The sequence below is a fragment of the Schistocerca cancellata genome, chromosome 5 (genome assembly GCF_023864275.1).
Source record: "Schistocerca cancellata isolate TAMUIC-IGC-003103 chromosome 5, iqSchCanc2.1, whole genome shotgun sequence".
Lineage (NCBI taxonomy): Eukaryota > Metazoa > Arthropoda > Insecta > Orthoptera > Acrididae > Schistocerca > Schistocerca cancellata.
The window spans coordinates 792,283,431-792,305,222 of record NC_064630.1 but is presented as its reverse complement, the minus strand read 5'-3'; positions in this window follow the sequence as shown (position 1 = coordinate 792,305,222).

Here is a 21,792-nt window from a genome sequence, read left to right as displayed (position 1 = left end):
TTCTCCCATGGAGACGATCGTAGAGATGCTGGATGTAGTCCTGTGGAACGGCTTGCCATGCCATTTCCACCTGGCGCCTCAGTTGGACCAGCGTTCGTGCTGGACGTGCAGACCGCGTCAGACGACGCTTCATCCAGTCCCAAACATGCTCAATTGGGGACAGATCCGGAGATCTTGCTGGCCAGGGTAGTTGACTTACACCTTCTAGAGCACGTTGGGTGGCACGGGATACATGCGGACGTGCATTGTCCTGTTGGAACAGCAAGTTCCCTTGCCGGTCTAGGAATGGTAGAACGATGGGTTCGATGACTGTTTGGATGTACCGTGCACTATTCAGTGTCCCCTCGACGATCACCAGTGGTGTACGGCCAGTGTAGGAGATCGCTCCCCACACCATGATGCCGGGTGTTGGCCCTGTGTGCCTCGGTCGTATGCAGTCCTGATTGTGGCGCTCACCTGCACGGCGCCAAACACGCATACGACCATCATTGGCACCAAGGCAGAAGCGACTCTCATCGCTGAAGACGACACGTCTCCATTCGTCCCTCCATTCACGCCTGTCGCGACACCACTGGAGGCGGGCTGCACGATGTTGGGGCGTGAGCGGAAGACGGCCTAACGGTGTGCGGGACCGTAGCCCAGCTTCATGGAGACGGTTGCGAATGGTCCTCGCCGATACCCCAGGAGCAACAGTGTCCCTAATTTGCTGGGAAGTGGCGGTACGGTCCCCTACGGCACTGCGTAGGATCCTACGGTCTTGGCGTGCATCCGTGCGTCGCTGCGGTCCGGTCCCAGGTCGACGGGCACGTGCTCCTTCCGCCGACCACTGGCGACAACATCGATGTACTGTGGAGACCTCACGCCCCACGTGTTGAGCAATTCGGCGGTACGTCCACCCGGCCTCCCGCATGCCCACTATACGCCCTCGCTAAAAGTCCGTCAACTGCACATACGGTTCACGTCCACGCTGTCGCGGCTTGCTACCAGTGTTAAAGACTGCGATGGAGCTCCGTATGCCACGGCAAACTGGCTGACAGTGACGGCGGCGGTGCACAAATGCTGCGCAGCTAGCGCCATTCGACGGCCAACACCGCGGTTCCTGGTGTGTCCGCTGTGCCGTGCGTGTGATCATTGCTTGTACGGCCCTCTCGCAGTTTCCGGAGCAAGTATGGTGGGTCTGACACACCGGTGTCAATGTGTTCTTTTTTCCATTTCCAGGAGTGTATATATACACTGACGAGCCAAAGAAACTGCTACTCCTGCCTAATATCGTGCAGGGCCCCTGCGAGCACGCAGAAGTGAAGTAACACGACGTGGCACGAACACGAATAATAAGTATCTGATATACTTGAAAAAAGATACAGCATTGGTCCTATATTATTTACTATCGCAAAATCGATTTTCTGTCACTGAGTGACCATCTTCAGTGGTGTATTGTATAACTTAAATTAGGATGCACTGTTGTCACTAAGCTTACGGCAATCACGGCAATGTCAGTCTATGTGATTGCCGTAAGCTTAGTGAGAACAGTGCATCCTAATTTAAGTTATACAATGCAGCACTGAAGATGGTCACTCAGTGACAGAAAATCGATTTTGCGATAGTAAATAATATACGACCAATGCTGTCCTTTTTTCAAATATACCTGTTATCTGGTCGTAGTGCACAAGACAACATGGAGTCGCCAATCAATAAGTATCTGATGTACTAATGCCGGGAACTGACACCATGAATCCAGCAGGGCTGTCCGTAAGTCCGTCAGAGTACCAGTGAACAGGATGTTGCAACGCATCCCAGATATTCTCAATAATGTTCATGTCTGGGGAGTTTGGTGGCCAGCAGAAGTGTTTAAACTCAGAATAGTGTTCCTGGAGCCACTCTGGTGCAATTCTGGTGTGTAGGGAGTCGCATTATCCTGTTGAAATTGCCCAAGTGCGTCGGAATGCACCTGGATGCAAGTGATCAGACAATATGCTTCCGTACGTGTCAATTGTCGTATTTAGCGGTATCAATTCCGATATCATTCCAATTGCGCACGGCGCACAATATGACAGATCCTCCACCAGCTTTAACATACAGACATGTGTGAAATCTTATGTGACCTAACTGCTAAGTTGCATCAGTCCCTAAGCTTACACACTACTCAACCTAAATTATCCTAAGGACAAACACAGACACCCATGCCTGAGGGAGCACTCGAACATCCGCCGGGAACAGACGCACAGTCCATGACTGCAGCGCCCAAGACCGCTCGGCTAATCCCGCGCGGCTCAGCTTTAACACTGCCCTCCTTACATTCAAGGTACACGACTCATGAGGTTGTCTCCATACCCGTACACGTACATCAGCTCTATAGAATTTGGAACGAGACTCGTCCGACCAGGCAACATGTTTCCAGTCATCAACAGTCCAATGTCGATGTTGACAGGCCCAGGTGAGGCGTAAAGCTATGTGTCGTGCAGTCGTCAAGGGTATACGAGTGGGCCTATGTCTCCAAAAGCCCGTGTCGTTGATGTTTCGTTCAATGGTTCGCACGTTGACACTTGTTTATGGACCAGAAATGAGATCTGCAACAATCTGAGCAAGGGTTGCATTTCTGTCACGTTGAACGATTCTCATGAGTCGCCGCTCTTGCAGGATCTTTTTCAAGCTTCAACGACCTCTGAGAGTTGATGTTTTGCCGGTTTCCTCATATTCACAGTACACTTGTGAAATTGTCGTATGGTGAAATCACGACTTCATCGCCATCTCGGAGTTACTGTGTCCCATTGCTCCTTGTATAACACCACGTTCAAACGCTCTTAAATCCTGATAACCTGCAGTTGTAACTGCTCGAGACACTTGTCGTCATGTGTAGGCGTTGTCGACAGCAGCGCCGTATTCTGCCCGTTTACATACCTATGAAACTGCTATAGGAGTCACAGCGACAGTTATGAATTAACTTACTGATAAACTGCCACAGGTAGCGTAGTGTTCGCTTTACAGTTAGTTTCTGTGTTCAGGCCAGAGCACCTTCCGACAGTCATTGCCATGACGGTTATATCCTAAGGTTTAGAGCTCCACTCGGCAGCAATTGCCAGCACTAAGTGGTACGAGTTGCATGTGCAACGGTTATTGCTATCTGACTGGCCGTTAGTGTGTTCCACAAAGCTTAATGAAACTCTGGCGATGCTCTCGCCTGAAGAGCGAACCATGTAATAAGCTAATTACCTGCGACCTGTGGTGGATTATGCATGAGACTATCCACCCACGAGAACAACACCACAAGACGAAAGCACAGCCGAGAGCCGTTTCACTAGCAGCTCGTTTAACTTGCAGCAGAAACATTCGCAACAGTTCACTCAGGCGCAGGTGACGGCCAGTGGAGAGGGCACTATCTAACGCGATTTTGAGGGCGTCCTCGCCCGCGCTGTGTAATCGGCTGACAGCGGTCTCCTGCAGCTCGGCACACCACTTAGAAAGAGGCTAAGCAATGGCCGCTTCTATGTTTCCCCGAGGTCTGCAGGCCAGCTCCAGACGCCTCGCTGTGTGAACACTGGGACGTTGATAATGCTCAAACTTCTAGAATTCGTAGTGGATGAGCATAAGCATTAGCAAATTAGTTTCCTTTCTAATAGGACGAACACTGCTACGCCGGTTTAATTACTGGTACACAGTACGAGGTGCATTCAAGTTCTAAGGCCTCCGATTTTTTATCTCCGGACTGGAAACAGATAGAAACGTGTGCATTGTTTTAAAATGAGGCCGCGTTCATTGTCAATACGTCCCATAGATGACAGCATCCTACGAAAGATGGAATTTTACCGCCAGCGGCGAGAATTAAAACTGTTTTAAATACTTAAAATGACGCGTTTTCCTTACTTGAACAGCGTGCAATCATTCGTTTTCTGAATTTGCGTAGTGTGAAACCAATTGAAATTCATCGACAGTTGAAGGAGACATGTGGTGATGGAGTTATGGATGCGTCGAAAGTGCGTTCGTGGGTGCGACAGTTTAATGAAGGCAGAACGTCGTGTGACAACAAACCGAAACAACCTCGGGCTCGCACAAGCCGGTCTGACGACATATTCGAGAAAGTAGAGAGAATTGTTTTGGGGGATCGCCGAATGACTGTTGAACAGATCGCCTCCAGAATTGTCATTTCTGTGGGTTCTGTGCACACAATTCTGCATGACGACCTGAAAATGCGAAAAGAGTCATCCAGGTGGGTGCCACGAATGCTGACGGACGACCACATGGCAGTCCGTGTGGCATGTTGCCAAGCAATGTTGACGCGCAACGACAGCATGAATGGAACTTTCTATTCGTCGGTTGTGACATTTGATGAGACGTGGATGCCATTTTTCAATCCAGAAACAAAGCACCTGTCTGCTCAATGGAAGCACACAGATTCACGGCCACCAAAAAAATTTCGGGTAACCGCCAGTGCTGAAAAAATGATGGTGTCCATGTTCTTGGACAGCGAGAGCGTAATCCTTACCCATTGCGTTCCAAAGGGCACTACGGTAACAGGTGCATCCAACGAAAATGTTTTGTAGAACAAATCCTTCCTGCACTGAAACAAAAACGTCCGGGAAGGGCTGCGCGTGTGCTGTTTCACCAAGACAACGCACCCGCACATCGAGCTAACGTTACGCAACAGTTTCATCGTGATAACAACTTTGAAGTGATTCCTCATGCTCCCTGCTCACCTGACCTGGCTCCTAGTAACTTTTGGCTTTTTCCAACAATGAAAGACACTCTCCGTGGCCGCACATTCACCAGCCGTGCTGCTATTGCCTCAGCGATTTTCCAGTGGTCGAAACAGACTCCTAAAGAAGCCTTCGTCGCTGCCATGGAATCATGGCGTCAGCGTTGTGAAAAATGTGTACGTCTGCAGGGCGATTACGTCGAGGAGTAACGCCAGTTTCATCGATTTCGGGTGAGTGGTAAATTATAAAAAAAGCGGCCTTAGAACTTGAATGCACCGTATAATAAATGGATGGTTCGCTGAGAAGCAAAATGTGGCTGTAACAGTGAGGGAAACACCATGCCACAGGCCGGCCGGGGTGGCCGAGCGGGTCTAGGCGCTACAGTCTTGAACCGGGAGACCGTTGCGGTCGCAGGTTCGAATCCTGCGTCGGGCATTGACGTGTGTGATATCCTTAGGTCAGTTAGGTTTAAGCAGTTCTAAGTTCTACGGGACTGATGACCTCAGCAGTTAAGTCCCATAGTGCTCAGAGCCATTTGAACCATGCCACATTATCCTACGAAACAGATGGATGACTACTAGTTGATAGGACTGAATAATATTTGTTTTCCTCACCACCCTCCGCGAGAAAGGAGTACGGTAATTACTTTGGAACGCTACAAACGGCGTACAGAATGGATCGGGCATTCAGGGGACCATCCTCCGTGGGCGTAAGCTGTGGCACTGAAGCGGTGTGAATGAGCCATGATTGTATGAAATTAGTAACACGTGTCGACTAGGAAGACGCCAGGTCGCTGGCCAGAAAGAAATTGTCGTATTTGGATTTGCCCGTTACCGTAACGTGAATATAATTCCCCGATTTTTTTCGTATTAGTGAGGACAGTGCCACGTTTTTGCAAGGAACAATTTGGGAAGGTGTGAGAAAAATGGTCGTAAAAACATTTTTACCGAGAGGAGCTGGAGACAAATGTCACGCCTAATCAATGACGAGTGGTTTGACACTCGATAAATTTCCCTACTTTGAATTCAGCACCATCCTAAGTATACTAAGTAATAGAATTAAAGAGTACCTATTTCGTATCCCAGTAATTCTCACCCACTCTAAAGCTTGAGTTTGAAATTTGGCTCAAAGGTGCAAACAGCCTTCCTCTATAACGCTGCATAAATTGGGTGCCATGCGTGGCAGCCCTCGGATTCGATGACGCTTCATACAGCAAGGTGTCGTCACATGCGAAAAAACGGCCGGACGTGATGGAGATCAGAACCACGACGCCCATCGTTGAAATCACACGATTTTCCTATGAGAGATCGAAGAAAACATTCCAGACACTCTCTTGCTCAAAATCGGCATGAAAAGGCCGCAAGGGCTATCCTAAACGCCGTCAATGACACCACCCCTTTCCCAGGGGCGTTCATTCCCACACATTTCGCGATTGAAAACAACAATTCGCAGTGCGATAAGGAACCGGAAGATTTTCTTCACAACCTCTGACACTGCTGATACCCTCTGGCGTCTTAAATCTTCACTAAGAACATTGTGGGCTTGCACGCTCATCAAACGTGATAGCACTCGTCTGTAGTGGAGCGAGACCGCAAATTTTACATTCGTGTACAGGCTGGAGCCGCTAGGGACTGTTGAAAACCATTCAACGAACGTGATCCGAAGCAGGTAATAAGGCTGATTCCGATTTTTCAGCTATTTTCTTTTGCTTCCTCCCGAGGAGTGATCAAGGGCAACGGCAAAGGATTGTCTGGGACCCCCAGTTCTGTAAGACCTTCGATCAAACTCGCCCATATATACTGAGAATTTTAAAAAGAGTGTAGCTGGCGCCTGCAGGCAGGCTGTGCTGTTGCTCTGTCGCCCCTACAATGCTGTGCTTGCACCAAACAGTAGGCTATCCGGAATCGAAGAGTTTCAAAGGGGTTGCCAGTCTGCAAGCGCCTAGGACGTCTTCACTAAGTTCATTCTTAAATGGGTTCCACTTGAGGGTGTAGCGCAGTTGGGAAGGTCTTAATGGGATCCCTTGCCGTTTAGCTCACGAGTATGTCAATGTCCCTTGCCCCCATGATCACGCCACAGGAAGACACAAAACAGCTCTGATAACGCATAACTACCATTAGATGCTTTGGAAGGCGCTCAGATCTCGTCGAATGGTTTTGAAAGGTCCCTAGTGGTTCCAATCTCTACACGAGAGCAAACATTTCACCCGCACTGTCTTCCGAACGGATGCGATCACGATCGCCATGGATATAAACGTACAGTGTCCTTAGAGACGGCGTGAAGTGCCCGATGGAGTCAGCAGTGGCAAAGGCTGTGAAGAGCGTCTGCGAACTGTCCGTTTAGACTGCCATGTATTTGAGAATCAACGTCCGTTGGTATCTGTCAGCTCAGTAGCTGAGATAGTGAAACAAATAGACATTGGAATGACTAGCACAACAATCGACACTACATATAAAGAACACGCTAGATCATTTAAATACGATAGAAACTATTCAGTATTTGCAGATCATCTAGAACAAGAATGTCTTAGACCAAGCAATACTGGAAAAGATACGAACACAATAAGAATCAGTAAAGACAGACACCTCCTCCATCTCCAAGAAAATTTCCACACACACAAAGCATTAACACAAAATGAACAGTTGCTCAATGGCCAAATAAGTATTGGAAACCAGACGGTATATAAAATAACTGAAGAAATTACATGTAAAAGAATAGAGCCTTTCCCACCCTCCACTCTCGCCTACCCAACACCCCGTTCTCCCAATATCATTTCGCTTCTCCAAAAAAAAATTTAAAAAAAAATAAAAAAAATAAAAATAAAAATAATTCTACTCGTACGCTACTCTTGCACAATATATAAATACACAGCAGACTTAAATAGCGTTAAACACATACAATTAAATGAAATACAAAGAATAAAAAAAGTATAGGGCAAAGACAAACTAGTGGCAATGTTATGTTGGCAACACTAAAAAACAAAAACCACAATGCATACTGGGGAAGAACTAAACTAAACAGGAAACAGTGGTGTGCGAAAATTGTGCTGCGTAAAACGTTAGAAATGTATTGCTCGGCAGAGAGACTAAAAATTTGACTACCGCTAGAAGTGTCTAACATAAAAAAACTGCAGATGTGCTGGCAGACGGCAAGATATTGTTAACGAGCTTTTTTCAATCTCAAAAATAAATAGAATGACAATTACCTTTAGTTGCAGACCACTGATGATGCTGTACCTGAGTAAACCAAAAGGCGTCGGGTGAAAAAAACCACGCATTTGTTTTATAGTTGCAACGACAGAACGAAAATATCCTGAGGAATTATAAAGCAGCGACGGACAATATGGCCACACAAATGAAGAATTCCACAGACATGCCTGGTTACATTGGCGCCTTTATACTAACCACCAGAGGCCTTTTCGCGCAGATATTGCGAGGCGAGTTATTTCACACGATTGGCTCGGCCAGTTATAGGAAAAGCACGAGATTTAAACGTTGGGTGTCAAAAGAAAGGGTAAAATGTGTGTAAGAGGGGGTGTGTCGATCTTTCGATCATGTGACACAACCACGGTGGCGTTGGGTCGAGTTGCGGTATAGTTTTGTGCCATTTTGACATCGTTAATCCTTCCACGTAGCGTGAATTTCAGAACTGTGGCCTTTCTTCGCAAATGCGGACTCCTTGCTGGTTGAAGAGTCCTCGAGCATGAGAATGAAGTCGCAGGGCCCCACGGTTTTACACCGTTACATAAGAATTTTGTACGCACCTATGACCCAAATTTCAAACTGAAGCGAAGTAATGGGTGGGAATTACGGGGTTTGGAAAAGGTGATCTTCACAGTGTAGATTCTGTGCGTACATTGCGTACGGAATTCAGAAGGCATCAGCACTTGAATGCCTCATTGAACGTCATTGCTCACAGTGGCATATAAAGCAGCAGGTCTTCAGTCAGCGAAGCAACACACAGTCATCATCCGATTGAAAGAGTGTAGTGTGATACGACAAGTTGCTTTTTTGCCAGTTTGCAAACGTAGAGAGGCGTCGATTATACAGCCGGCCCAAAGATGCGCTTTGCCTGCAGTGTCTGGGGACAGCAGCTGGGTCCAGAGAAGGGTCTGTGATGTTCTGGATTGCTTTGGCTATCATTAGTAGGGCTCAATCACACACGTTACAGTGAACATGAATCAGGATACCCTTTGTGACCGAGGGCTGGCCTTTCTTCTAGATCTCCATGAGGAATCTGCTATGGACATTCCAGTCTTCCAAGGTAACAACAGGCATGTTATCATCGCAGGAGTGTAAGTTGGTTGTTTAAGGAACACATAGCCTGTTGCTCAACGAGTTGCCCACAAATTCATCCCATCCACAGAAAATGTTTAGAACCATTTCAGAATGAAGATGAAATGTAGCAATCAACGTACCCTCAATTCACTTGGTCTACGGGATCTAGCAATTAATGAATGGTTTCAGCTGTACACGTAATACTTGCAGAAACGTTTGTATTCTGTTCGATGTTTAATTGCTTTATGAAAGCTATACTTTGTGCAGAAGAGTATTAGCGTGATCCTGCATGACAATCTGTGTGCTCACTTAGATGACCACTGGACTGCTGATAACAGCTACTTAAGTATCTGAATGTAAGATACCAAATAACAATAAATATGGACACTCAGAACTCTCTGTGTCTCACGTTTTCTCGTGAGACACCTCTGTCCACGCAGGAATAATTTTCTACTGCTATAGTAATCTCTTACTGTCCTTATACCCTTGGGAAAATGTAACTGCTAGGTGCATATTGTTGAATAAGTCCGCGAGTCATACGCAGGCTTCATTTTCACATATCGAGATGTCACTATCTGGCTCCTCTATGCGTAGAATCGTATTGGTGATGATTGTCTTTCAATTTTGTTCCAACTACTTTACTCTTCATCACCGTCGTATCCATTTTTCGTATGCTTTAGAGGATGTTTCCAGAGTACTCGAATTCGAATCATTAGCCTGTAGAGAATACGAGATGACTGTCTTACGTTTATGGCAGTTCATTGTCTGTAACATGTACAAAGCCAGTTCTCAGTTACACCTGTGGTTGCTCGTGCACAAAACAGCCATTGTCGTCATGCGACAGGATGATGCAAATGGCCCATTCTCCGTATATATTCCAAAGTTTTCCTAATTCAGTTTGGGATATTAACCTTTTAATCTAAAGCGAATACATATTTTCAAATTTGGTGCCATTTAACATGTGATACTGAAGAACGTCTAGGCTGTGATTGTCTCTCGTTAAAGTAAAAAATTACGCGTGTCTTCGTTTTCTTCTGATCGTTGAGCCTGATGAGTACGGCAGCATTGTACTTAGTCTGGAATTCCCGGAGGCGCTACCGTGTGATGCTGCTGGGCTATATACAGGGAGCTGTAGTCATCGTCTTGGTCGAAGTGGACAGATAAACGCCGCCCGTAGAGAGGCATTGACTGGAGTTCCACGGGGCAGAAAGCAGAGAAAAAATGGTTCAAATGGCTCTGAGCACTATGGGACTTAAGTGCTGTGGTCATCAGTCCCCTAGAACTTAGAACTACTTAAACCTAACTAATCTAAGAACAATACACACATCCATGCCCGAGGCAGGATTCGAACCTGCGACCGTAGCGGTCACGTGTTTCCAGACTGTAGCTCCTAGAACCGCACGGCCACTCCGGCCGGCCCAGAAACCAGCAGATCGGATCGCCAACACCGAGAGTGCGAGAGGCGCTGATTGCTTTGACATTCCAAATTACGATGTGTGAGCATCCGTAACGTGGTAGCTAGAGTTATGGCTATCTCCTTGTGAACCTGAGACTCGGCCAGGATGTGTACACGCTTCAGTGGTTTGTTAGTACAGTTCCTCACACGGAAGAGCTTAATGACATATATTTTCAATTACGGATGACATAGAAGGCCAAGTTACAAATCCAGGGACAATAACTGTGGGTTGATTACATGAATATGTAACTGGCCAGGAAATGGGCAAATTACAATTACATGTCTTTTTTATCGATCCTTTGCCCCCACCCACGCGTTACCTCCTTGCGAGGAGGACGGGAATAAATTTCAATACCAGGCGGACAAGTGACTAGAGAGAGTTGCAATCTGGCGTTAAACAAAACAGTACTTACGCATTTTGCAAAACCCTCATTACCAAGAGAGGGGCCACCCGAAAGAGTTAAGAAAGACAAAATTCGTTAATTGTTGTTGAGTTGTATTAACAAGACACCTTTAAAGAAGTAATGATGTGTAAGTAGGGTTCAGAACTTGAAAATATCTTTTAGCACCTCTTAGTAATAGTGCATTTTCAGTATCATGTACCTTCAAATTAATTTTAAAAAATGCAGGTTTTGTTAATTGTCGTTGACTTTCACTCACAACATACTTTTGAATGTGATATTGGTGTGTAAGTAAGGTCCCGAAGCTGAAAATACTCAGTATAATATTCATAGCGGAGAACGAAATCCATTACGTAGATTTAAATTTTTGGGCAAAGTTTACTTGGAAAATTTAAAACATTTATCGAATCTGGTCGAAGAAATCATTAAAAACGATAAAGATTTTCCTCCAATTTTTAAATTGTAAAGCAACTGTATAGATTCCAATATTTCGAAAAGGTAGACACCTAGACCCCCCCCCCCCCCCCGGATATTGCACGTGTTAATCGGTAACGGGCAGAGCCGTTGCAAACAAGTTGGGGATGGGATGAAGACATGCCAGAAAGGAAAGAAACGGGTTTTTCACGTAAGTCGCTCAGTACGACCATCCTAATTGGGGATCATCCCAATCTCTGCATTCAAACGCCGCTGGAATGGTCACAGCTGTTGCTCCAGTACGGTTGACTGTAGGAACTATATTTTTCCTGAGTAGCCGCTCCACGGTGCTTCCTCCCAGACAATGAAGCCACGAAGATCAGCTCTGCGCTCCCCTCCGGTCGGAGATTTCAGACGGAGCCATTCGGACGCAGCTTTGCGACGGTGTTATTGGAACGTGTGGTACGGAAACCGGCGTTGTCTTTAGTTAATTTTAACTGGTCGCCATTACTTTGGAATCAGTCGTCTATTATATCACGTTGGCAGAAAGCCGCTCGAGTTGCGATACTTTTCAGACGCTTACATCGACGGTTGTAATTACGCGCTCTCGGAGCTTTCATTGCGAAATGTTTACACACCCGTTACAGAAGGGTAAGCGTTATTACACTTGCATCCCCTTCGATCTCGAATCTTTCGTCCTTTACGGTCGACATCACTATCTTTCTTCTTAAGGTGGATTCTCACGTTTCATTTGTTAGAGCCCTCTAAAAGCTGGATGAAGTTTTGTATCTTGTTTGATTGTTTTTCTATAGGAACTTTGAATTATTGCAGACTAGGAGTGGTCCCAAATTCTGGACTGATGTCGTCCCTTGCTGTATCGAGGGTACTTCGCATTAAAAACAATTGTCGTATAACCTTTCTGTATTTTGTCACTGTGTAATTATTGTATCGATTTACTAATTGACTGTTATACGTTTGTGGATTTCCTCCTGTCCGCTATTGTATACTTCTTCTAGAGAAAGCACTGGTTGTAGGGGTCAACCTCCGATGCAGCGTTGATCCAGAGGCAGAGGTTTTGCAGGTAAGGTATCTTTCATCAGCTGACAGCAAAATGGTAATAGGCACATTAGCTAATTCTCCATTGCTTGATCTGTGACGGAGCGCACCTGTATCTCTGACGAAGAAAAGAATCGCAGATTTTATAACTTTTGTTGAGGTTGAAGCAAAATAATTGTATTCATATTTTCTAAAGGGCTTAGAAAAGCATTAAAATAACTTAAGACGTCTAACTTTTCAAAAACAACCCACGGAAGGTCACAGTAGCGGAACCTCTTTTTTTACAAATGATATATATATATATATATATATATATATATATATATATATATATATATAGCTGAACCATAAGCATAACTGTCGAAAACATCTAGAAAACATCTTTATTAATTTACTTCAAATTTTCGAACAATCTGTAGTAAAAGTTTGCATGTCTATATGCTACATAATTATTAATATTTATGTGAAAAGAGCAAACATTGTTTCTAAAAATCTACAAAAGTTCTTGACCTGTTTACTTCATATTTTTACACGATTTTCTAGTAAAATTTTCGATGGACATAGGCTATATATTTTTCAATATAAGTGATTTAAAAATACATAGGCAATGGATAAAGGAACCGCAATTGATCGCAAAAACTGTCCTTTTATTGCAGTAGATCCGAATTTCAACTATCATCTTCAGTGCTAAAAATAACAAAACAGGAGAATCAGTAACAAATATGAGATAGTTAACATTGTATTATAAGTGCAAACATAAGCACCGTACATTTATATACCATATGAAAACAGGTGATATTAGTCCAAAGTGTCAAGTAATAAACCGTATCGGTGGATGTAGAGCACACAGGAGTCTAACATGAACTAAAGCCGTCTCTTACATTGCTCAACAGGACAAAAGTGACATCAGAGACACGTGGTGCCGGCTATGGAGGCACCAGCAAATAGTTGAATAATAGTGAAGCTGTGTAACATTTTTGAATTTAAAAAATGTGCTCAATGATAAAAACCATAAATAATGTTTAACCCTAGCGAACAATCACGTGTTTAGAGCCACAAGTTTAGATCGCTCAATAATAGTAAGTACAGAATAGTGTGTAATTATTTTGCATTAAAAATTATCGGAGAATGTCCATTTACATTCCATACGACAGTGAAAAGTAACATGTTAAAATAAAGTTCTAAAACAATCAAACTCTTAAGGAATGTTAATAGCACAATAAAACATGGTGTGTCCTCTCTGGGCATAAACTAAAATCATACACCGTAAAAGTACATTGGCGCCATCTCTCTGCTTACCTTATTAAGATATGGAATAAAACACCATTACATTGTCGAAAGGTATGAAGCTACCATGTGCCACGTAAAAATAGTAAATAATCAAAATAAAGCATTTTAACAGAATTATTGGAAATAAATTGCGTTCTAAACAACAGGGAAAACCATTGTAATATCAATGCAATTTCCATAACGCGTACTACTATGGGTATTGGGGCGGTGCGGGGTGTGGGGGGCGGGTGGTACCTTGTGCCCACAAAACAAAACAAAATCGCTTGTTGATGTTAACTTTCATTAACAACATACTTTTTAAATAGGTAGTGATGGATAAGTTGGGTTCAAAACGTGAAAATTAATTTCTTAGCAACGCCGACACGTTTTCAGTAATGTATACATCGAGGGTAGACATACTTCATGACCAACACAAAATACTTTTCAGTTAATTGTGTTTGACTTTTGTTCACAACATACTTTTTAAACATTCATAGATGTGTGAGAATGGTCCTGAATGCGAAAATATCAACATGAAATTTATTGTGAAAAGTCACGTCCCCTATTAAGAGTTAAATTTTTGATTTAAGTTTCACTGAAAAATTTTAAAGATTTAAGGAATTTGTTATAAGATATCCTTAAAAACAATAGAAATTTTTTTCTAAATTTTAAAATATATGTTTTCGAAAGATGGACAGACCGTACACCCCCCCCCCCTCTCCCTTTGAATGCGAGGGTTAGGTGAGGATGTGACTATATTCAAACGTACACCTTTATTGGCATAATCTAAGTCACGAAAGCGGCCAAGGAATAAGACAACCACACTAAGTGTAATTTTTTTTGACTTAATGTTCTCAGAAGGAAATAAAAGTATGAAAGTATTTTAGTAAGTTAAAAGAGCATACATAATAGCTATAATGTATCGGCTTGGAGAACAAACGACTCACGGACACTATATATATATATATATATATATATATATATATATATATATATATATATGGGACATAACTTGGTGTGGGCTATAAATCAACAGCGTTGCAATGTCAAATTATTGAATAGTGAGATATAGTATCCTTATGTGAGCGACAACAGTAACAAAGTAAATAACAAAACCGTCCTCGAATACTGACCTGTTAATCAGCCAAATAAGTAAGTGACCTGGGTACGGACTTATATTGAATTGGTTCCAGTTAACCCCAACCTCCCAAACTTTTATTTATTTTCATTTTTTATTTGTCATATTTTATTTCCAAGATGTTCCTCAAAAATTTCCCACAAGAGGGTATTTTTCATGACGATCTGCTTAAATAACACTGTGCCAGCTGTAAGCAGTAAAATGTCGCTCTCGCTGTATCTACGAGAGAGGTACGTCATGTACAGTGCTACATTCGTAGGTCACTGACTTAATAGTGTTCCTCGAATTTAGTAAGCACTCTTTCGCCCGATCAGCCTGTACCTTCAAGCGTCTGTCAGTTCAGGTGTTTCGTAACCACCGTGACATGCTTCCATGCGCACGACAAAGCTGTGATCCTCCTGCTGCCCTTTGTATATTTGACTATCCCATGTCAGTCGTATTTGCCACGGATCCTTGAAAAAATACACTGAGGTGACAAAAGTCGTAGGATACCTCCTAATAGCGTACCGGACCAACTTTTGCCCGTCGTGGCATGGATTCAACAAGTCTTTGGAAGACACATGAAGAAATATTGAGCTATACTGCCTCTCCAGCCTTCCATAATTACGGAAGTGGTGTCGGTGCAGGATGTTGTGGACGAACTCACCCTTCCATCATGTCTCATAAATGTGGGCCGCGGCTCATGTCGGGCGATCTGCGTGGCCACATCATTGACTCAAGCTGTCCATAATGTTCTTGAACATAATCGAGAACAAGTGTGGCCTGGTGGACAGGTAGTCCAGGAATGGCTGCAAATGGTCTCCTAGTAGCCGAACATATCCACGCTACGATCGGTTCAATTTCGCCAGAGGACGCAGTCCATTCCACGTAAACAGAGCTCACAGCATATGAAGCCACCACCAGCTAGCACATTGCCCTGTTGAGAACTTGGAACCATTGCCCTGTGGTATAGGAGCCACACTCGAACACTACCATTAGCTCTTACCAACTTAAGTCGGAACTCAACTTGCCAGGGCACAGATTTCCAGTCCTCCAGAGTCCAACTGATATACTCACTAGACCAGGAGAGGTGCTGCAGGTGATGTCGTGCTGTCAGGAAAGCACTCGCGTTGATAGTCTGCTGCCACAGTTCTTTAACACCACATTTAACCGGACTGTCCTAAGGGGTACCTTAGTCGTACGTCTCACGTTGACTTCTGCAGATACTTATCGCAGTGCTGCTTGTCTGTTACCACTGACAACTCTACGCAAACGCCGCTGCTGTCAGTCGTTTCGTGAAGGCCGTAGGCCACTGCGTTGTCACCGCCAGACACCACACTTGCTAGGTGGTAGCTTTAAATCGGCCGCGGTCCATTAGTACATGTCGGACCCGCGTGTCGCCACTGTCAGTATTTGCAGACCGAGCGCCACCACACGGCAGGTCTAGAGGGACGTACTAGCACTCGCCCCAGTTGTACGACGACTTTGCTAGCGACTACACTGACGAAGCCTTTCTCTCATTTGCCGAGAGATAGTTAGAATAGCCTTCAGCTAAGTCCATGGCTACGACCTAGCAAGGCGCCATTAGCCTTACAGTTCTTGTAATTAAAAAGTCTCATTTGTATCATCAAGAGCGATGTACCACAAGGATGAATTAAAGTTAAGTATTCTAGCATCTACGTACTTTTCTTTATAGCATTCATTCCGTATCCTGTTTCCGACTTAAGCAAGCCTGCGTGAATTAAACGCGTGCCTTTCGGTTTCCCGTCACTGTGGACTGGCTGTCTTGTCAGTCCACAACAGATATAATGCCTGAAATTTGATATTCTCGGCACAGTCTTAACGCTGTGGATCGCAATGTGGAATTCCCTAACGATTTCCGAACTGGCGTCTCGCTCCAACTACCATTCCGCGTTCAGAGTCTGTTAATTTACATCGTGCGGCCATAATCACGGCTGATACCTTTTCAAATTAATCACTTGGATACATATGACTGCTTCACCAATGCACTGCCCTTTTACACCTTGTGTACGCGATGCTACCGACATCTGTACACGTGTGTACGGCTGTCCCATGACTTTGGTCACCTAAGTTTATTCTAGGCTCTGTGGGTTCTGTTTTTGTTGGTCAGAAATCTCTTCCTCACATCTGTCTGAGGATGTCAAGGGACCCACCAGCCATTCAAATAAGTGCTGAACGCAGTTAATTCCTTTTCTGAACTTCAGTTCTCTTCTAGCATTGATTAGCCTAGTATCACTGTTTTGAAATGAGTAGATTTCCATTCTACAACAGTATCTTTTGTAAGAAGATACTCATGTCTGAAATATTGATCTGAATAGTGTGGCTTTCGGGGACACTTTGAATAGTTCCTATAGCCAAAAATCCCAGTAGACTGGGAATGCGGCAGAGGGCGTTCCCAATTGGGAACATTTGGGAGAGAATTTCCTGTTACGGTATGATCGAGGGAAACAACCCAAAACCCTTGCCGGAACCTAGGGATTACCGTATCTTTAATTTTTTTCTGGAACAATGCTGTCCATTGTGCTGAGAAGTGTGTGTGTTTTATCTAAGGGTTAGTGTGTGTGTGCGCTGTAAGTAAATTTAGCGAGGACAATTGATTTCCATTTGGGATAATCACGCTTTATGTCACCTTCCAGGTCAACCATATTTAGGTTTCCTTTTTTTAAAAAAAGTAGCGAAAGGTGAATGGCGCCATGATTCCTCTTAGAGAGAGACAGCAGATTTTTTCTCTATTGTCCTAGCAATTCGATGTACAGCGTCACCGTCAGATATGTGTAGAAATTATTCAAAATACTGTATCTCGTAAACGACTCACATTTGAATCCTACAACAAACACCACTGATAATCTAATTTACCGTAATTTTAGTCTGTTTATATGAATAGGCATTTTTCGACGTAAAAATGTTTATGTTTTCACAGAAAGCACACTTTCAATGTACTATTACAATCTGTTTATTGGCTAAGAATACGAGCCTCTGACTATTAACTCATTCTGTGAAAACCGCACATCAATGACATTTCACATTTTAGAAATACAAGTGCAAACATAAGCACCGTAAATTTATATACCATATGAAAACAGGTGATATTAGTCCAAAGTGCCACGTAGTAAACCGTATCGGTCGATGTAGAGCACACAGGAGTCTTACATGAACTAAAGCCGTCGCTTACATTGCTGCACAGGACAAAAGTGACATCAGAGACACGTGGTGCCGGCTATGGAGGCACCAGAAAATTGTTGAATAATAGTGAAGCTGTGTAACATTTTTGAATTTAAAAAGTGTACGTTTTAGTTAATTCACTCTGTATACACGTATAAGATCTTCGCAACGTATCTCAGAACTAGGTAAATGAAGGGAATATCACACCTTTCCTAAGGAGCCGAGTTACTAACAGACTGTTGGCTATACCAGAGAAATCACAGAGTGCTGTTCCGAACCACGCTGATTATAAGGTTTACCCAGTACACTGTTGACGTATCTTCTTTCGCAAACTGTAGAACGTCAAAGATAAAAAAGTAAAATATAACCTATGTAAAAGTTGGTCAAAGCTGACAAACACACACAGTAGTTAGTGTTCCAGTGTCTTTAATACATGACAAACATGCTTTGACCATCTTTTACATTTTCTATATTTTTCCGTTTACACATTATAATAACTAAGAATGGTGCACGACTTAATAAGCGTGGCTCCAAATTGCTCTTTTATACTTAGTTGGTAAAAAGATAGCGAACTGAAACTTTGGCTCATTAGCGAGGGTGGTCGTTCTAGTTGTTTACATAGTTCAAAGATAGAACATCATACAATAGAATTCTAGCCCACAGTGCACTTACATAGTCTCTAGTATAAGTGACCTGAAGATGGTTGTTTAGCAGCCGAAACTAGCAGTAAATTCTAATGTAAAGTATACTGCTACCGAGATAATCAAAAGATGCTGTATATTCAAGTTTTACAAATATGTCATATCGCTTATCACCATCACCTAATAATGTCAGATATTACTCATGATGTAGGTAAGGTACAATATAGCACTTTTCACTCACTGTTTTTATAATCTGTAATTTTTTCACTATTCGTCGCCCATGCTGGATGTATTCTCTCCAGTCAGAGCGACGGATTAATAACCGAAGGGGCCGGGTTCGATTGCCGGACGGATCAGTGATTTTCTCCTCTCAGATACTGGGAATTTCGTGTTCTTACTTTCGTATCGTCATAACTGACATTTCAGTATTAAGATGGCTGTATGGGCACTCCCGAAACATAATCCGTCTGGGACTTGTGGTATATCGCGCTGTCTTGGTCGAATCACAACTGTATCAGTGTAATTCTATTGTATTCACCTTCCTCTTACCGCGACATTTGAATCTGAGTTTAACGGCCGAGGTTACCAGTCAAATAAGCTTTCAGATCGATTAGATGATAAAAGGAATCTGCGAGTATAAATGAAGACACTAAATATCTCGTTTCAGGCTGACATGTTTAAGAATACAGATAAAACATGGAAGAGAAAGAGAGGTAAATGTCTGGCTGAATAAGGATTCAATTTACAGTTCGACCAATTCGTCAATACGCTTCTATGTCTACGCTACTATTTCTACTACTGTCCGTTATTGTAGATCAACGATCATATATGACAAGTTAAAACTGTGCGCCATAGCACGACTGAAATTCGAATACATACCATCTCTTAGCTAGGCACTACGAATTGATCTAACTGACACATATCACAAAACACCGAATACCCTCAACCTGCCAAAAACAACTCAATTTCCTTACCAACTCCGCAGGAATGGTGCGAAGACATATTGCAAGACCTGACAGATGTTAGGCTAGTTTCAAGGCAGACAGAAACCAAGGTGCATTTGTACTAGCCTAGGGGCACAAAATGCAGGCATAAGACAAGTATGTAGTTCACCATCAAGTTTATTCAATATGTAGAATGGGTACCGAGTAATGAAAACAAAGTTATTAGCAAAGGGAGCAGAAGTCCAGATAGAAAAAAAATAAAGTTTGTAATATATGGCTTACTAAGCACATTGTAAATCGATCACAGACGGCAAAGACATGGAAGATCGCTTAACAGGAATGCATATTGTCCCAGAAGCTCTTTTTCATAACCCCAATAGAAGTTTTAATAGTAAAGGAATTAACCCAGATAAAGCTGAGGAAATTTAATTAGGAAATCAGACGCTGAAACCAGTAGACAGATTTTTCTATTTAGGCATCGAAATACGTGACGACAGAGTTAAGAAGGATATAAAACGTATGGTGGTAATCGCGATAGAAGCTTTCTGCTGATAAAGAGGTGCGTCAAGATCGAGGGTAAATTTAAGCTTTAAGAAGCCTAGTAAATTATTTGCGTGAACTATATCGTTATACTGATGCGGAAGGTGGACAAAAGCACTAAAGACAAAGAGAGATAAGGAGCGTCTGAAATGTTGTGCTACGGAAAAATGCTCATGACCAGAAGGGGACAGTAGATAACCAATAGATAGTTCATGAATATGACTGTGGGAGGAAGATCTATGGGGCACAATTAGACTAAAAATGGAGGTACGATGATAGAACACATCCTGCGGCATCCAGGAAGAGATAATTGGATAATGAAGCTAAGTTTTAGTGGTAGTAGCTGTAGTCGGGGTCCAGGGCTTTAATACAGGAACCCGGTTTCAACTAATGCAGGTATGAATACACTTACACCACTTAGACCATTGTTGAAAAGTGCATTTAACAAGTCTTTAGACTCTTGAAAACACCAACAAAAAATCTAAATATTCGTCATAACTAAGAATTTATATTTCTAATTTATGAAAACTGTTAGAAGAAAAGTAAACGATCCAGCCTTAGACAAAAACCTATTAATGAGGGGCAGAATACGCAGTTGTTTTAGTGTTGTAAGAGAGGGGAAGGGCGTAGTGAACGCTCACAGGTAATGACAAAATCCTTAAGAGGTGACAACCGGTATTCATATTCTTGCTGAAAGCACTTATCGAATCCCGAGAAAACCCACGGTATATGTCAGCCGGCGGGCAAATGAAAATGTATAGCTAACCTCAGCCCGAAGTGCAATCAAATAGTGTGGTAGATGTAATAGGATCGCAGACAATGATTACCCGTCCCTTCGGAAGAATCATACTTCCAATTTTAATTAAGGAACTCCGGCGTCGGAACCTAATAAACGTTTGCTCTTTGCCCGATTATCGCGGGCGTCCAAACACTGGGGTAATAAGAAGAACGCAAGCGTCTCGGTTATTTGTCGGCAGCTCTGAGCCAGCTGCCGGCTTCCGGGCCGGAAGTTTCCCCCTCCCCTAATCCCCATTCCCCCTACTCCGCTGAACCCGATCTATCAGAAAGGCTGCTATGTTCCTTCCAGCAATATTTACAAGGGCCGGAGGTTTGAACAGCTAACGGTAAAGGCACTAAAATTTCACATACACTTCGTTGATCGCTTCCGAAAAAGGAACTGCTGCTTGAAATTTTTTGCCGTTCAATATTTTGACGAGTAAATACAGTCTTCATCGCAAGAACCTTCCATTTGCTTCAAGCAGTATAGCGGAACTGCTCTTTCAGGTAGCATATTTTATTTGATATTAACTATGTTTTTTCGTTTTCTGAATTGGAAGTAGGAGTTGCGAGCACGAGAAAAGTACATATTTGATCATCACGATATTCCGTGCAAATATATTGCACGTCGACGTACCAGGTTATCGTAGCCTAAGATAACTATTCCTCGAAGCAGTAGCAGATGTTTCACTAAGCTCTCCCTTCTGCTGGGAAGCGTACATGTTAAGCTTTCTGATTATAAAAAGACGGAAAATCTATTGCAGAGGTTACTTTAACTGATTCCGCATTGGACACCAATTCATATATTATGTAATATTCGGTCGCAATCAGAAATGTAAGAAAGCTGAACATCAAAGAAAGTGCCATTTGGGTATAAATATTCGTCGTTGTTACACCACTAAATTGTCATTGTGAAAAATTAATTACAACCAAAATTTATTTTACTTACGTTACACGCTGCTCGTTTTTATCGCTGGCTTTTCATTTTATGGTTGATACACGTTTTGTAAGTAGGCTGTTTATGTT